Raw genomic sequence first — 19,768 nt, 5'->3', positions numbered from 1 at the left:
GCGCAATACACTCACACTCCGGCCTCTGCCAGTCACTGTGCCACACACACAGCAGCCTGCGCCATACACTCACACTCCGGCCTCTGCCAGTCACTGTGCCACACACACAGCAGCCTGCGCCATACACTCACACTCCAGCCTCTGCCAGTGACTGTGCCACACACACAGCAGCCTGCGCCATACACTCACACTCCAGCCTCTGCCAGTCACTGTGCCACACACACAGCAGTTTGCGCCATACACTCACACTCCAGCCTCTGCCAGTCACTGTGCCACACACACAGCAGCCTGCGCCATACACTCACACTCCAGCCTCTGCCAGTCACTGTGCCACACACACAGCAGCCTGCGCCATACACTCACACTCCAGCCTCTGCCAGTCACTGTGCCACACACACAGCAGCCTGCGCCATACACTCACACTCCAGCCTCTGCCAGTCACTGTGCCACACACACAGCAGCCTGTGCCATACACTCACACTCCAGCCTCTGCCAGTCACTGTGCCACACACACACACAGCAGCCTGCGCCATACACTCACACTCCAGCCTCTGCCAGTCACTGTGCCCCACACACAGCAGCCTGCGCCATACACTCACACTCCAGCCTCTGCCAGTCACTGTGCCACACACACAGCAGCCTGCGCCATACACTCACACTCCGGCCTCTGCCAGTCACTGTGCCACACACACAGCAGCCTGCGCCATACACTCACACTCCGGCCTCTGCCAGTCACTGTGCCACACACACAGCAGCCTGCGCCATACACTCACACTCCGGCCTCTGCCAGTCACTGTGCCACACACACAGCAGCCTGCGCAATACACTCACACTCCGGCCTCTGCCAGTCACTGTGCCACACACACAGCAGCCTGCGCCATACACTCACACTCCAGCCTCTGCCAGTGACTGTGCCACACACACAGCAGCCTGCGCCATACACTCACACTCCAGCCTCTGCCAGTCACTGTGCCACACACACAGCAGTTTGCGCCATACACTCACACTCCAGCCTCTGCCAGTCACTGTGCCACACACACAGCAGTTTGCGCCATACACTCACACTCCAGCCTCTGCCAGTCACTGTGCCACACACATAGCAGCCTGCGCCATACACTCACACTCCAGCCTCTGCCAGTCACTGTGCCACACACACAGCAGCCTGCGCCATACACTCACACTCCAGCCTCTGCCAGTCACTGTGCCACACACACAGCAGCCTGTGCCATACACTCACACTCCAGCCTCTGCCAGTCACTGTGCCACACACACACACAGCAGCCTGTGCCATACACTCACACTCCAGCCTCTGCCAGTCACTGTGCCACACACACAGCAGCCTGCGCCATACACTCACACTCCAGCCTCTGCCAGTCACTGTGCCACACACACAGCAGCCTGCGCCATACACTCACACTCCAGCCTCTGCCAGTCACTGTGCCCCACACACAGCAGCCTGCGCCATACACTCACACTCCAGCCTCTGCCAGTCACTGTGCCACACACACAGCAGCCTGCGCCATACACTCACACTCCAGCCTCTGCCAGTCACTGTGCCACACACACAGCAGCCTGCGCCATACATTCACACTCCAGCCTCTGCCAGTCACTGTGCCACACACACAGCAGCCTGCGCCATACACTCACACTCCAGCCTCTGCCAGTCAGTGTGCCACACACACAGCAGCCTGCGCCATACACTCACACTCCAGCCTCTGCCAGTCACTGTGCCACACACACAGCAGCCTGTGCCATACACTCACACTCCAGCCTCTGCCAGTCACTGTGCCACACACACAGCAGCCTGCGCCAAACACTCACACTCCAGCCTCTGCCAGTCACTGTGCCACACACACAGCAGCCTGCGACATACACTCACACTCCGGCCTCTGCCAGTCACTGTGCCACACAAACAGCAGCCTGCGACATACACTCACACTCCGGCCTCTGCCAGTCACTGTGCCACACACACAGCAGACTGCGCCATACACTCACACTCCGGCCTCTGCCAGTCACTGTGCCACACACACAGCAGCCTGCGCCATACACTCACACTCCGGCCTCTGCCAGTCACTGTGCCACACACACAGCAGCCTGCGCCATACACTCACACTCCGGCCTCTGCCAGTCACTGTGCCACACACACAGCAGCCTGCGCCATACACTCACACTCCGGCCTCTGCCAGTCACTGTGCCACACACACAGCAGCCTGCGCCATACACTCACACTCCGGCCTCTGCCAGTCACTGTGCCACACACACAGCAGCCTGCGCCATACACTCACACTCCGGCCTCTGCCAGTCACTGTGCCACACACACAGCAGCCTGCGCCATACACTCACACTCCGGCCTCTGCCAGTCACTGTGCCACACACACAGCAGCCTGCGCCATACACTCACACTCCGGCCTCTGCCAGTCACTGTGCCACACACACAGCAGCCTGCGCCATACACTCACACTCCGGCCTCTGCCAGTCCCTGTGCCACACACACAGCAGCCTGCGCAATACACTCACACTCCGGCCTCTGCCAGTCACTGTGCCACACACACAGCAGCCTGCGCCATACACTCACACTCCAGCCTCTGCCAGTGACTGTGCCACACACACAGCAGCCTGCGCCATACACTCACACTCCAGCCTCTGCCAGTCACTGTGCCACACACACAGCAGTTTGCGCCATACACTCACACTCCAGCCTCTGCCAGTCACTGTGCCACACACACAGCAGCCTGCGCCATACACTCACACTCCAGCCTCTGCCAGTCACTGTGCCACACACACAGCAGCCTGCGCCATACACTCACACTCCATCCTCTGCCAGTCAGTGTGCCACACACACACACACACACATACACACACACACACACACACACAGCAGCCTGCGCCATACACTCACACTCCAGCCTCTGCCAGTCACTGTGCCACACACAGCAGCCTGCGCCATACACTCACACTCCAGCCTCTGCCAGTCACTGTGCCACACACACAGCAGCCTGTGCCACATACTCACACTCCAGCCTCTGCCAGTCACTGTGCCACACACACAGCAGCCTGTGCCACACACTCACACTCCAGCCTCTGCCAGTCACTGTGCCACACACACAGCAGCCTGTGCCACACACTCACACTCCAGCCTCTGCCAGTCACTGTGCCACACACACAGCAGCCTGCGCCACACACTCACACTCCAGCCTCTGCCAGTCACTGTGCCACACACACAGCAGCCTGCGCCACACACTCACACTCCATCCTCTGCCAGTCACTGTGCCACACACACAGCAGCCTGCGCCATACACTCACACTCCAGCCTCTGCCAGTCACTGTGCCACACACACAGCAGCCTGCGCCATACACTCACACTCCGGCCTCTGCCAGTCACTGTGCCACACACACAGCAGCCTGCGACATACACTCACACTCCGGCCTCTGCCAGTCACTGTGCCACACAAACAGCAGCCTGCGACATACACTCACACTCCGGCCTCTGCCGGTCACTGTGCCACACACACAGCAGACTGCGCCATACACTCACACTCCGGCCTCTGCCAGTCACTGTGCCACACACACAGCAGCCTGCGCCATACACTCACACTCCGGCCTCTGCCAGTCACTGTGCCACACACACAGCAGCCTGCGCCATACACTCACACTCCGGCCTCTGCCAGTCACTGTGCCACACACACAGCAGCCTGCGCCATACACTCACACTCCGGCCTCTGCCAGTCACTGTGCCACACACACAGCAGCCTGCGCCATACACTCACACTCCGGCCTCTGCCAGTCACTGTGCCACACACACAGCAGCCTGCGCCATACACTCACACTCCGGCCTCTGCCAGTCACTGTGCCACACACACAGCAGCCTGCGCCATACACTCACACTCCGGCCTCTGCCAGTCACTGTGCCACACACACAGCAGCCTGCGCCATACACTCACACTCCGGCCTCTGCCAGTCACTGTGCCACACACACAGCAGCCTGCGCCATACACTCACACTCCGGCCTCTGCCAGTCACTGTGCCACACACACAGCAGCCTGCGCAATACACTCACACTCCGGCCTCTGCCAGTCACTGTGCCACACACACAGCAGCCTGCGCCATACACTCACACTCCGGCCTCTGCCAGTCACTGTGCCACACACACAGCAGCCTGCGCCATACACTCACACTCCAGCCTCTGCCAGTGACTGTGCCACACACACAGCAGCCTGCGCCATACACTCACACTCCAGCCTCTGCCAGTCACTGTGCCACACACACAGCAGTTTGCGCCATACACTCACACTCCAGCCTCTGCCAGTCACTGTGCCACACACACAGCAGCCTGCGCCATACACTCACACTCCAGCCTCTGCCAGTCACTGTGCCACACACACAGCAGCCTGCGCCATACACTCACACTCCAGCCTCTGCCAGTCACTGTGCCACACACACAGCAGCCTGCGCCATACACTCACACTCCAGCCTCTGCCAGTCACTGTGCCACACACACAGCAGCCTGTGCCATACACTCACACTCCAGCCTCTGCCAGTCACTGTGCCACACACACACACAGCAGCCTGCGCCATACACTCACACTCCAGCCTCTGCCAGTCACTGTGCCCCACACACAGCAGCCTGCGCCATACACTCACACTCCAGCCTCTGCCAGTCACTGTGCCACACACACAGCAGCCTGCGCCATACACTCACACTCCAGCCTCTGCCAGTCACTGTGCCACACACACAGCAGCCTGCGCCATACACTCACACTCCGGCCTCTGCCAGTCACTGTGCCACACACACAGCAGCCTGCGCCATACACTCACACTCCGGCCTCTGCCAGTCACTGTGCCACACACACAGCAGCCTGCGCAATACACTCACACTCCGGCCTCTGCCAGTCACTGTGCCACACACACAGCAGCCTGCGCCATACACTCACACTCCGGCCTCTGCCAGTCACTGTGCCACACACACAGCAGCCTGCGCCATACACTCACACTCCAGCCTCTGCCAGTGACTGTGCCACACACACAGCAGCCTGCGCCATACACTCACACTCCAGCCTCTGCCAGTCACTGTGCCACACACACAGCAGTTTGCGCCATACACTCACACTCCAGCCTCTGCCAGTCACTGTGCCACACACACAGCAGCCTGCGCCATACACTCACACTCCAGCCTCTGCCAGTCACTGTGCCACACACATAGCAGCCTGCGCCATACACTCACACTCCAGCCTCTGCCAGTCACTGTGCCACACACACAGCAGCCTGCGCCATACACTCACACTCCAGCCTCTGCCAGTCACTGTGCCACACACACAGCAGCCTGTGCCATACACTCACACTCCAGCCTCTGCCAGTCACTGTGCCACACACACAGCAGCCTGTGCCATACACTCACACTCCAGCCTCTGCCAGTCACTGTGCCACACACACAGCAGCCTGCGCCATACACTCACACTCCAGCCTCTGCCAGTCACTGTGCCACACACACAGCAGCCTGCGCCATACACTCACACTCCAGCCTCTGCCAGTCACTGTGCCCCACACACAGCAGCCTGCGCCATACACTCACACTCCAGCCTCTGCCAGTCACTGTGCCACACACACAGCAGCCTGCGCCATACACTCACACTCCAGCCTCTGCCAGTCACTGTGCCACACACACAGCAGCCTGCGCCATACACTCACACTCCAGCCTCTGCCAGTCACTGTGCCACACACACAGCAGCCTGCGCCATACACTCACACTCCAGCCTCTGCCAGTCAGTGTGCCACACACACAGCAGCCTGCGCCATACACTCACACTCCAGCCTCTGCCAGTCACTGTGCCACACACACAGCAGCCTGCGCCATACACTCACACTCCAGCCTCTGCCAGTCACTGTGCCACACACACAGCAGCCTGTGCCAAACACTCACACTCCAGCCTCTGCCAGTCACTGTGCCACACACACAGCAGCCTGCGACATACACTCACACTCCGGCCTCTGCCAGTCACTGTGCCACACAAACAGCAGCCTGCGACATACACTCACACTCCGGCCTCTGCCAGTCACTGTGCCACACACACAGCAGACTGCGCCATACACTCACACTACGGCCTCTGCCAGTCACTGTGCCACACACACAGCAGCCTGCGCCATACACTCACACTCCGGCCTCTGCCAGTCACTGTGCCACACACACAGCAGCCTGCGCCATACACTCACACTCCGGCCTCTGCCAGTCACTGTGCCACACACACAGCAGCCTGCGCCATACACTCACACTCCGGCCTCTGCCAGTCACTGTGCCACACACACAGCAGCCTGCGCCATACACTCACACTCCAGCCTCTGCCAGTCACTGTGCCACACACACAGCAGCCTGCGCCATACACTCACACTCCGGCCTCTGCCAGTCACTGTGCCACACACACAGCAGCCTGCGCCATACACTCACACTCCGGCCTCTGCCAGTCACTGTGCCACACACACAGCAGCCTGCGCAATACACTCACACTCCGGCCTCTGCCAGTCACTGTGCCACACACACAGCAGCCTGCGCAATACACTCACACTCCGGCCTCTGCCAGTCACTGTGCCACACACACAGCAGCCTGCGCCATACACTCACACTCCAGCCTCTGCCAGTGACTGTGCCACACACACAGCAGCCTGCGCCATACACTCACACTCCAGCCTCTGCCAGTCACTGTGCCACACACACAGCAGTTTGCGCCATACACTCACACTCCAGCCTCTGCCAGTCACTGTGCCACACACACAGCAGCCTGCGCCATACACTCACACTCCAGCCTCTGCCAGTCACTGTGCCACACACACAGCAGCCTGCGCCATACACTCACACTCCAGCCTCTGCCAGTCACTGTGCCACACACACAGCAGCCTGCGCCATACACTCACACTCCAGCCTCTGCCAGTCACTGTGCCACACACACAGCAGCCTGTGCCATACACTCACACTCCAGCCTCTGCCAGTCACTGTGCCACACACACACACAGCAGCCTGTGCCATACACTCACACTCCAGCCTCTGCCAGTCACTGTGCCACACACACACACAGCAGCCTGTGCCATACACTCACACTCCAGCCTCTGCCAGTCACTGTGCCACACACACAGCAGCCTGCGCCATACACTCACACTCCAGCCTCTGCCAGTCACTGTGCCCCACACACAGCAGCCTGCGCCTTACACTCACACTCCAGCCTCTGCCAGTCACTGTGCCACACACACAGCAGCCTGCGCCATACACTCACACTCCAGCCTCTGCCAGTCACTGTGCCACACACACAGCAGCCTGCGCCATACACTCACACTCCAGCCTCTGCCAGTCACTGTGCCACACACACAGCAGCCTGCGCCATACACTCACACTCCAGCCTCTGCCAGTCACTGTGCCACACACACAGCAGCCTGCGCCATACACTCACACTCCATCCTCTGCCAGTCACTGTGCCACACACACAGCAGCCTGCGCCATACACTCACACTCCAGCCTCTGCCAGTCACTGTGCCACACACACAGCAGCCTGCGCCATACACTCACACTCCAGCCTCTGCCAGTCACTGTGCCACACACACAGCAGCCTGCGCCATACACTCACACTCCATCCTCTGCCAGTCACTGTGCCACACACACAGCAGCCTGCGCCATACACTCACACTCCAGCCTCTGCCAGTCACTGTGCCACACACACAGCAGACTGCGCCATACACTCACACTCCAGCCTCTACCAGTCACTGTGCCACACACACAGCAGCCTGCGCCATACACTCACACTCCAGCCTCTGCCAGTCACTGTGCCACACACACAGCAGACTGCGCCATACACTCACACTCCAGCCTCTGCCAGTCACTGTGCCACACACACAGCAGCCTGCGCCATACACTCACACTCCAGCCTCTGCCAGTCACTGTGCCACACACATAGCAGCCTGCGCCATACACTCACACTCCAGCCTCTGCCAGTCACTGTGCCACACACACAGCAGCCTGTGCCATACACTCACACTCCAGCCTCTGCCAGTCACTGTGCCACACACACAGCAGCCTGCGCCATACACTCACACTCCAGCCTCTGCCAGTCACTGTGCCACACACACAGCAGCCTGCGCCATACACTCACACTCCAGCCTCTGCCAGTCACTGTGCCACACACACAGCAGCCTGTGCCATACACTCACACTCCAGCCTCTGCCAGTCAGTGTGCCACACACACAGCAGCCTGCGACATACACTCACACTCCAGCCTCTGCCAGTCACTGTGCCACACACACAGCAGCCTGCGCCATACACTCACACTCCAGCCTCTGCCAGTCACTGTGCCACACACACAGCAGCCTGCACCATACACTCACACTCCAGCCTCTGCCAGTCACTGTGCCACACACACAGCAGCCTGCGCCATACACTCACACTCCAGCCTCTGCCAGTCACTGTGCCACACACACAGCAGCCTGTGCCATACACTCACACTCCAGCCTCTGCCAGTCACTGTGCCACACACACACACACACACAGCAGCCTGTGCCATACACTCACACTCCAGCCTCTGCCAGTCACTGTGCCACACACACAGCAGCCTGCGCCATACACTCACACTCCAGCCTCTGCCAGTCACTGTGCCACACACACAGCAGCCTGCGCCATACACTCACACTCCAGCCTCTGCCAGTCACTGTGCCACACACAGCAGCCTGCGCCATACACTCACACTCCAGCCTCTGCCAGTCACTGTGCCACACACACAGCAGCCTGCGCCATACACTCACACTCCAGCCTCTACCAGTCACTGTGCCACACACACAGCAGCCTGCGCCATACACTCACACTCCAGCCTCTGCCAGTCACTGTGCCACACACACAGCAGCCTGCGCCATACACTCACACTCCAGCCTCTGCCAGTCACTGTGCCACACACACAGCAGCCTGCGCCATACACTCACACTCCAGCCTCTGCCAGTCACTGTGCCACACACACACAGCAGCCTGCGCCATACACTCACACTCCAGCCTCTGCCAGTCACTGTGCCACACACACAGCAGCCTGCGCCATACACTCACACTCCAGCCTCTGCCAGTCACTGTGCCACACACACAGCAGCCTGCGCCATACACTCACACTCCAGCCTCTGCCAGTCACTGTGCCACACACACAGCAGCCTGCGCCATACACTCACACTCCAGCCTCTGCCAGTCACTGTGCCACACACACACAGCAGCCTGCGCCATACACTCACACTCCAGCCTCTGCCAGTCACTGTGCCACACACACAGCAGCCTGCGCCATACACTCACACTCCATCCTCTGCCAGTCACTGTGCCACACACACAGCAGCCTGCGCCATACACTCACACGCCATCCTCTGCCAGTCACTGTGCCACACACACACAGCAGCCTGCGCCATACACTCACACTCCAGCCTCTGCCAGTCAGTGTGCCACACACACAGCAGCCTGCGCCATACACTCACACTCCAGCCTCTGCCAGTCACTGTGCCACACACACAGCAGCCTGCGCCATACACTCACACTCCATCCTCTGCCAGTCACTGTGCCACACACACAGCAGCCTGCGCCATACACTCACACTCCATCCTCTGCCAGTCAGTGTGCCATACACTCACACTCCAGCCTCTGCCAGTCACTGTGCCCCACACACAGCAGCCTGCGCCATACACTCACACTCCAGCCTCTGCCAGTCACTGTGCCACACACACAGCAGCCTGCGCCATACACTCACACTCCAGCCTCTGCCAGTCACTGTGCCACACACACAGCAGCCTGCGCCATACACTCACACTCCAGCCTCTGCCAGTCACTGTGCCACACACACAGCAGCCTGTGCCATCCACTCACACTCCATCCTCTGCCAGTCACTGTGCCACACACACAGCAGCCTGCGCCATACACTCACACTCCAGCCTCTGCCAGTCACTGTGCCACACACACAGCAGCCTGCGCCATACACTCACACTCCGGCCTCTGCCAGTCACTGTGCCACACACACAGCAGCCTGCGCCATACACTCACACTCCGGCCTCTGCCAGTCAAAGTGCCACACACACAGCAGCCTGCGCCATACACTCACACTCCGGCCTCTGCCAGTCACTGTGCCACACACACAGCAGCCTGCGCCATACACTCACACTCCGGCCTCTGCCAGTCACTGTGCCACACACACAGCAGCCTGCGCAATACACTCACACTCCGGCCTCTGCCAGTCACTGTGCCACACACACAGCAGCCTGCGCCATACACTCACACTCCATCCTCTGCCAGTCACTGTGCCACACACACAGCAGCCTGCGCCATACACTCACACTCCAGCCTCTGCCAGTCACTGTGCCACACACACAGCAGCCTGTGCCATACACTCACACTCCAGCCTCTGCCAGTCACTGTGCCACACACACAGCAGCCTGTGCCATACACTCACACTCCATCCTCTGCCAGTCACTGTGCCACACACACAGCAGCCTGTGCCATACACTCACACTCCAGCCTCTGCCAGTCACTGTGCCACACACACAGCAGCCTGTGCCATACACTCACACTCCATCCTCTGCCAGTCACTGTGCCACACACACAGCAGCCTGCGCCATACACTCACACTCCAGCCTCTGCCAGTCACTGTGCCACACACACAGCAGCCTGCGCCATACACTCACACTCCAGCCTCTGCCAGTCACTGTGCCACACACACACACACACACGCACACACACACACACACACACACACACACACACACACACACACACACACACACACAGCAGCCTGTGCCATACACTCACACTCCATCCTCTGCCAGTCAGTGTGCCACACACACACACACACACACACACACACACACAGCAGCCTGCGCCATACACTCACACTCCAGCCTCTGCCAGTCACTGTGCCACACACACAGCAGCCTGCGCCATACACTCACACTCCAGCCTCTGCCAGTCACTGTGCCACACACACAGCAGCCTGCGCCATACACTCACACTCCAGCCTCTGCCAGTCACTGTGCCACACACACAGCAGCCTGCGCCATACACTCACACTCCAGCCTCTGCCAGTCACTGTGCCACACACACAGCAGCCTGCGCCATACACTCACACTCCAGCCTCTGCCAGTCACTGTGCCATACACACAGCAGCCTGCGCCATACACTCACACTCCAGCCTCTGCCAGTCACTGTGCCACACACACAGCAGCCTGCGCCATACACTCACACTCCATCCTCTGCCAGTCACTGTGCCACACACACAGCAGCCTGCGCCATACACTCACACTCCAGCCTCTGCCAGTCACTGTGCCACACACACAGCAGACTGCGCCATACACTCACACTCCAGCCTCTGCCAGTCACTGTGCCACACGCACAGCAGCCTGTGCCATACACTCACACTCCATCCTCTGCCAGTCACTGTGCCACACACACAGCAGCCTGCGCCATACACTCACACTCCAGCCTCTGCCAGTCACTGTGCCACACACACAGCAGCCTGCGCCATACACTCACACTCCAGCCTCTGCCAGTCACTGTGCCACACACACAGCAGTTTGCGCCATACACTCACACTCCAGCCTCTGCCAGTCACTGTGCCACACACACAGCAGCCTGCGCCATACACTCACACTCCAGCCTCTGCCAGTCACTGTGCCACACACACAGCAGCCTGTGCCATACACTCACACTCCAGCCTCTGCCAGTCACTGTGCCACACACACAGCAGCCTGCGCCATACACTCACACTCCAGCCTCTGCCAGTCACTGTGCCACACACACAGCAGCCTGTGCCATACACTCACACTCCAGCCTCTGCCAGTCACTGTGCCACACACACACACAGCAGCCTGTGCCATGCACTCACACTCCAGCCTCTGCCAGTCACTGTGCCACACACACAGCAGCCTGCGCCATACACTCACACTCCAGCCTCTGCCAGTCACTGTGCCACACACACAGCAGCCTGCGCCATACACTCACACTCCAGCCTCTGCCAGTCACTGTGCCACACACACAGCAGCCTGCGCCATACACTCACACTCCAGCCTCTGCCAGTCACTGTGCCACACACACAGCAGCCTGCGCCATACACTCACACTCCAGCCTCTGCCAGTCACTGTGCCATACACACAGCAGCCTGCGCCATACACTCACACTCCAGCCTCTGCCAGTCACTGTGCCACACACACAGCAGCCTGCGCCATACACTCACACTCCATCCTCTGCCAGTCACTGTGCCACACACACAGCAGCCTGCGCCATACACTCACACTCCAGCCTCTGCCAGTCACTGTGCCACACACACAGCAGCCTGTGCCATACACTCACACTCCAGCCTCTGCCAGTCACTGTGCCACACACACAGCAGCCTGTGCCATACACTCACACTCCATCCTCTGCCAGTCACTGTGCCACACACACAGCAGCCTGTGCCATACACTCACACTCCAGCCTCTGCCAGTCACTGTGCCACACACACAGCAGCCTGTGCCATACACTCACACTCCAGCCTCTGCCAGTCACTGTGCCACACACACAGCAGCCTGTGCCATACACTCACACTCCAGCCTCTGCCAGTCACTGTGCCACACACACAGCAGCCTGTGCCATACACTCACACTCCAGCCTCTGCCAGTCACTGTGCCACACACACAGCAGCCTGCGCCATACACTCACACTCCAGCCTCTGCCAGTCACTGTGCCACACACACAGCAGCCTGTGCCATACACTCACACTCCATCCTCTGCCAGTCACTGTGCCACACACACAGCAGCCTGCGCCATACACTCACACTCCAGCCTCTGCCAGTCACTGTGCCACACACACAGCAGCCTGCGCCATACACTCACACTCCAGCCTCTGCCAGTCACTGTGCCACACACACAGCAGACTGCGCCATACACTCACACTCCAGCCTCTGCCAGTCACTGTGCCACACACACAGCAGCCTGCGCCATACACTCACACTCCAGCCTCTGCCAGTCACTGTGCCACACACATAGCAGCCTGCGCCATACACTCACACTCCAGCCTCTGCCAGTCACTGTGCCACACACACAGCAGCCTGCGCCATACACTCACACTCCAGCCTCTGCCAGTCACTGTGCCACACACACAGCAGCCTGCGCCATACACTCACACTCCAGCCTCTGCCAGTCACTGTGCCACACACACAGCAGCCTGCGCCATACACTCACACTCCAGCCTCTGCCAGTCACTGTGCCACACACACAGCAGCCTGCGACATACACTCACACTCCAGCCTCTGCCAGTCACTGTGCCACACACACAGCAGCCTGCGCCATACACTCACACTCCAGCCTCTGCCAGTCACTGTGCCACACACACAGCAGCCTGCGCCATACACTCACACTCCAGCCTCTGCCAGTCACTGTGCCACACACACAGCAGCCTGCGCCATACACTCACACTCCAGCCTCTGCCAGTCACTGTGCCACACACACAGCAGCCTGTGCCATACACTCACACTCAAGCCTCTGCCAGTCACTGTGCCACACACACAGCAGCCTGTGCCATACACCCACACTCCAGCCTCTGCCAGTCACTGTGCCACACACACAGCAGCCTGCGCCATACACTCACACTTCAGCCTCTGCCAGTCACTGTGCCACACACACAGCAGCCTGCGACGTACACTCACACTCCAGCCTCTGCCAGTCACTGTGCCACACACACAGCAGCCTGCGCCATACACTCACACTCCAGCCTCTGCCAGTCACTGTGCCACACACACAGCAGCCTGCGCCATACACTCACACTCCAGCCTCTGCCAGTCACTGTGCCACACACACAGCAGCCTGCGCCATACACTCACACTCCAGCCTCTGCCAGTCACTGTGCCACACACACAGCAGCCTGCGCCATACACTCACACTCCAGCCTCTGCCAGTCACTGTGCCACACACACAGCAGCCTGCGCCATACACTCACACTCCAGCCTCTGCCAGTCACTGTGCCACACACACAGCAGCCTGCGCCATACACTCACACTCCAGCCTCTGCCAGTCACTGTGCCACACACACACAGCAGCCTGCGCCATACACTCACACTCCAGCCTCTGCCAGTCACTGTGCCACACACACAGCAGCCTGCGCCATACACTCACACTCCAGCCTCTGCCAGTCACTGTGCCACACACACAGCAGCCTGCGCCATACACTCACACTCCAGCCTCTGCCAGTCACTGTGCCACACACACAGCAGCCTGCGCCATACACTCACACTCCAGCCTCTGCCAGTCACTGTGCCACACACACAGCAGCCTGCGCCATACACTCACACTCCAGCCTCTGCCAGTCACTGTGCCACACACACACAGCAGCCTGCGCCATACACTCACACTCCAGCCTCTGCCAGTCACTGTGCCACACACACAGCAGCCTGCGCCATACACTCACACTCCATCCTCTGCCAGTCACTGTGCCACACACACAGCAGCCTGCGCCATACACTCACACTCCATCCTCTGCCAGTCAGTGTGCCACACACACAGCAGCCTGCGCCATACACTCACACTCCAGCCTCTGCCAGTCACTGTGCCACACACACAGCAGCCTGCGCCATACACTCACACTCCATCCTCTGCCAGTCACTGTGCCACACACACAGCAGCCTGCGCCATACACTCACACTCCATCCTCTGCCAGTCAGTGTGCCATACACTCACACTCCAGCCTCTGCCAGTCACTGTGCCCCACACACAGCAGCCTGCGCCATACACTCACACTCCAACCTCTGCCAGTCACTGTGCCACACACACAGCAGCCTGCGCCATACACTCACACTCCAGCCTCTGCCAGTCACTGTGCCACACACACAGCAGCCTGCGCCATACACTCACACTCCAGCCTCTGCCAGTCACTGTGCCACACACACAGCAGCCTGCGCCATACACTCACACTCCATCCTCTGCCAGTCACTGTGCCACACACACAGCAGCCTGCGCCATACACTCACACTCCAGCCTCTGCCAGTCACTGTGCCACACACACAGCAGACTGCGCCATACACTCACACTCCAGCCTCTGCCAGTCACTGTGCCACACACACAGCAGACTGCGCCATCCACTCACACTCCAGCCTCTGCCAGTCACTGTGCCACACACACAGCAGCCTGCGCCATACACTCACACTCCAGCCTCTGCCAGTCACTGTGCCACACACACAGCAGCCTGCGCCATACACTCACACTCCAGCCTCTGCCAGTCACTGTGCCACACACACAGCAGCCTGCGCCATACACTCACACTCCAGCCTCTGCCAGTCACTGTGCCACACACACAGCAGCCTGCGCCATACACTCACACTCCATCCTCTGCCAGTCACTGTGCCACACACACAGCAGCCTGCGCCATACACTCACACTCCAGCCTCTGCCAGTCACTGTGCCACACACACAGCAGCCTGCGCCATACACTCACACTCCAGCCTCTGCCAGTCACTGTGCCACACACACAGCAGCCGGTGCCATCCACTCACACTCCATCCTCTGCCAGTCACTGTGCCACACACACAGCAGCCTGCGCCATACACTCACACTCCAGCCTCTGCCAGTCACTGTGCCACACACACAGCAGCCTGCGCCATACACTCACACTCCAGCCTCTGCCAGACACTGTGCCACACACACAGCAGCCTGCGCCATACACTCACACTCCAGCCTCTGCCAGTCACTGTGCCACACACATAGCAGCCTGCGCCATACACTCACACTCCAGCCTCTGCCAGTCACTGTGCCACACACACAGCAGCCTGTGCCATACACTCACACTCCAGCCTCTGCCAGTCACTGTGCCACACACACAGCAGCCTGCGCCATACACTCACACTCCAGCCTCTGCCAGTCAGTGTGCCACACACACACAGCAGCCTGCGCCATACACTCACACTCCAGCCTCTGCCAGTCACTGTGCCACACACACACAGCAGCCTGCGCCATACACTCACACTCCAGCCTCTGCCAGTCACTGTGCCACACACACAGCAGCTTGCGCCATACACTCACACTCCAGCCTCTGCCAGTCACTGTGCCACACACACAGCAGCCTGCGCCATACACTCACACTCCAGCCTCTGCCAGTCACTGTGCCACACACACACAGCAGCCTGCGCCATACACTCACACTCCAGCCTCTGCCAGTCACTGTGCCACACACACAGCAGCCTGCGCCATACACTCACACTCCAGCCTCTGCCAGTCACTGTGCCACACACACAGCAGCCTGCGCCATACACTCACACTCCAGCCTCTGCCAGTAACTGTGCCACACACACAGCAGCCTGCGCCATACACTCACACTCCAGCCTCTGCCAGTCACTGTGCCACACACACAGCAGCTTGCGCCATACACTCACACTCCAGCCTCTGCCAGTCACTGTGCCACACACACAGCAGCCTGCGACATACACTCACACTCCAGCCTCTGCCAGTCACTGTGCCACACACACAGCAGCCTGACCCACATACTCACACTCCAGCCTCTGCCAGTCACTGTGCCACACACACAGCAGCCTGCGCCATACACTCACACTCCAGCCTCTGCCAGTCACTGTGCCACACACACAGCAGCCTGCGCCATACACTCACACTCCGGCCTCTGCCATACACTCACACTCCAGCCTCTGCCAGTCACTGTGCCACACACACAGCAGCCTGCGCCATACACTCACACTCCAGCCTCTGCCAGTCACTGTGCCACACACACAGCAGCCTGTGCCACATACTCACACTCCATCCTCTGCCAGTCAGTGTGCCACACACACAGCAGCCTGCGCCACACACTCACACTCCAGCCTCTGCCAGTCACTGTGCCACACACACAGCAGCCTGTGCCATACACTCACACTCCAGCCTCTGCCAGTCACTGTGCCACACACACACAGCAGCCTGCGCCATACACTCACACTCCAGCCTCTGCCAGTCAGTGTGCCACACACACAGCAGCCTGCACCATACACTCACACTTTATCCTCTGCCAGTCACTGTGCCACACACACAGCAGCCTGCGCCATACACTCACACTCCAGCCTCTGCCAGTCAGTGTGCCACACACACAGCAGCCTGCGCCATACACTCACACTCCAGCCTCTGCCAGTCACTGTGCCACACACACAGCAGCCTGTGCCATACACTCACACTCCAGCCTCTGCCAGTCACTGTGCCCCACACACACACAGCAGCCTGTGCCATACACTCACACTCCAGCCTCTGCCAGTCACTGTGCCACACACACAGCAGCCTGTGCCATACACTCACACTCCAGCCTCTGCCAGTCACTGTGCCCCACACACACACAGCAGCCTGCGCCATACACTCACACTCCAGCCTCTGCCAGTCACTGTGCCACACACACAGCAGCCTGTGCCATACACTCACACTCCAGCCTCTGCCAGTCACTGTGCCACACACACAGCAGCCTGCGCAATACACTCACACTCCAGCCTCTGCCAGTCACTGTGCCCCACACACAGCAGCCTGCGCCATACACTCACACTCCAGCCTCTGCCAGTCAGTGTGCCACACACAGCAGCCTGCGCCATATACTCACACTCCAGCCTCTGCCAGTCACTGTGCCACACACACAGCAGCCTGCGCCATACACTCACACTCCAGCCTCTGCCAGTCACTGTGCCACACACACAGCAGCCTGTGCCATACACTCACACTCCAGCCTCTGCCAGTCACTGTGCCACACACACAGCAGCCTGCGCCATACACTCACACTCCAGTCTCTGCCAGTCACTGTGCCACACACACAGCAGCCTGCGCCATACACTCACACTCCAGCCTCTGCCAGTCACTGTGCCACACACACAGCAGCCTGCGCCATACACTCACACTCCAGCCTCTGCCAGTCACTGTGCCACACACACAGCAGCCTGCGCCATACACTCACACTCCAGCCTCTGCCAGTCACTGTGCCACACACACAGCAGCCTGCGCCATACACTCACACTCCAGCCTCTGCCAGTCACTGTGCCACACACACAGCAGCCTGCGCCATACACTCACACTCCAGCCTCTGCCAGTCACTGTGCCACACACACAGCAGCCTGCGCCATACACTCACACTCCAGCCTCTGCCAGTCACTGTGCCATACACACAGCAGCCTGCGCCATACACTCACACTCCAGCCTCTGCCAGTCACTGTGCCACACACACAGCAGCCTGCGCCATACACTCACACTCCATCCTCTGCCAGTCACTGTGCCACACACACAGCAGCCTGCGCCATACACTCACACTCCAGCCTCTGCCAGTCACTGTGCCACACACACAGCAGCCTGCGCCATACACTCACACTCCAGCCTCTGCCAGTCACTGTGCCACACACACAGCAGCCTGCGCCATACACTCACACTCCAGCCTCTGCCAGTCACTGTGCCACACACACAGCAGCCTGCGCCATACACTCACACTCCAGCCTCTGCCAGTCACTGTGCCACACACACACAGCAGCCTGCGCCATACACTCACACTCCAGCCTCTGCCAGTCACTGTGCCACACACACAGCAGCCTGCGCCATACACTCACACTCCATCCTCTGCCAGTCACTGTGCCACACACACAGCAGCCTGCGCCATACACTCACACTCCAGCCTCTGCCAGTCACTGTGCCACACACAGAGCAGCCTGCGCCATACACTCACACTCCATCCTCTGCCAGTCACTGTGCCACACACACAGCAGCCTGCGCCATACACTCACACTCCAGCCTCTGCCAGTCACTGTGCCACACACACAGCAGCCTGCGCCATACACTCACACTCCATCCTCTGCCAGTTACTGTGCCACACACTCAGCAGCCTGCGCCATACACTCACACTCCATCCTCTGCCAGTCAGTGTGCCATACACTCACACTCCAGCCTCTGCCAGTCACTGTGCCCCACACACAGCAGCCTGCGCCATACACTCACACTCCAACCTCTGCCAGTCACTGTGCCACACACACAGCAGCCTGCGCCATACACTCACACTCCAGCCTCTGCCAGTCACTGTGCCACACACACAGCAGCCTGCGCCATACACTCACACTCCATCCTCTGCCAGTCACTGTGCCACACACACAGCAGCCTGCGCCATACACTCACACTCCAGCCTCTGCCAGTCACTGTGCCACACACACAGCAGCCTGCGCCATACACTCACACTCCAGCCTCTGTGCCAGTCACTGTGCCACACACACAGCAGCCTGCGCCATACACTCACACTCCAGCCTCTGCCAGTCACTGTGCCACACACACAGCCACAACACCCCAAATCTTCTGAGACATTCTTGTATAAATGAATGTGCCTGCACTGCAATCTCGGAGCTGCACAGGTGTGCCATACCTCAGGCTTTAACTTAATGTTTGGAACGTGCATGAATTGAGTATGTTATTCCAGTGGTCACATGACTGACAGCAGTATCCTGACACTGGATGGGGTAACTCTTCCCGCAGGACAGTGCCCAAAACATGGGACTGTCCAACGAAAATCGGGCACTTGGAAGGCATGCTTTAGAGCAGGCATTCCTAACCTCGGTCCTCAAGGCACACTAACAGTCCTGGTTTTAGTGATCTCCAGGCTTGAACACAGATGACTGAATTAGTACCTCAGTTATTTTGATTTAACCATCTAGGCTGAAGCCTGGATATCACTAAAACCTGCAATGTTGGTGTGCCTTGAGGACCGCGGTTGGGAATGCCTGCTCTAGAGGCTCTCCCTCCCCTCCCCTCTTTCCCTGACACTGTCTC

Source organism: Pseudophryne corroboree, chromosome 10 (genome assembly GCF_028390025.1).
Source record: "Pseudophryne corroboree isolate aPseCor3 chromosome 10, aPseCor3.hap2, whole genome shotgun sequence".
Classification (NCBI taxonomy): domain Eukaryota; kingdom Metazoa; phylum Chordata; class Amphibia; order Anura; family Myobatrachidae; genus Pseudophryne; species Pseudophryne corroboree.
The sequence above is the reverse complement of the archived record's forward strand: the minus strand, read 5'-3'. Positions refer to the sequence as shown.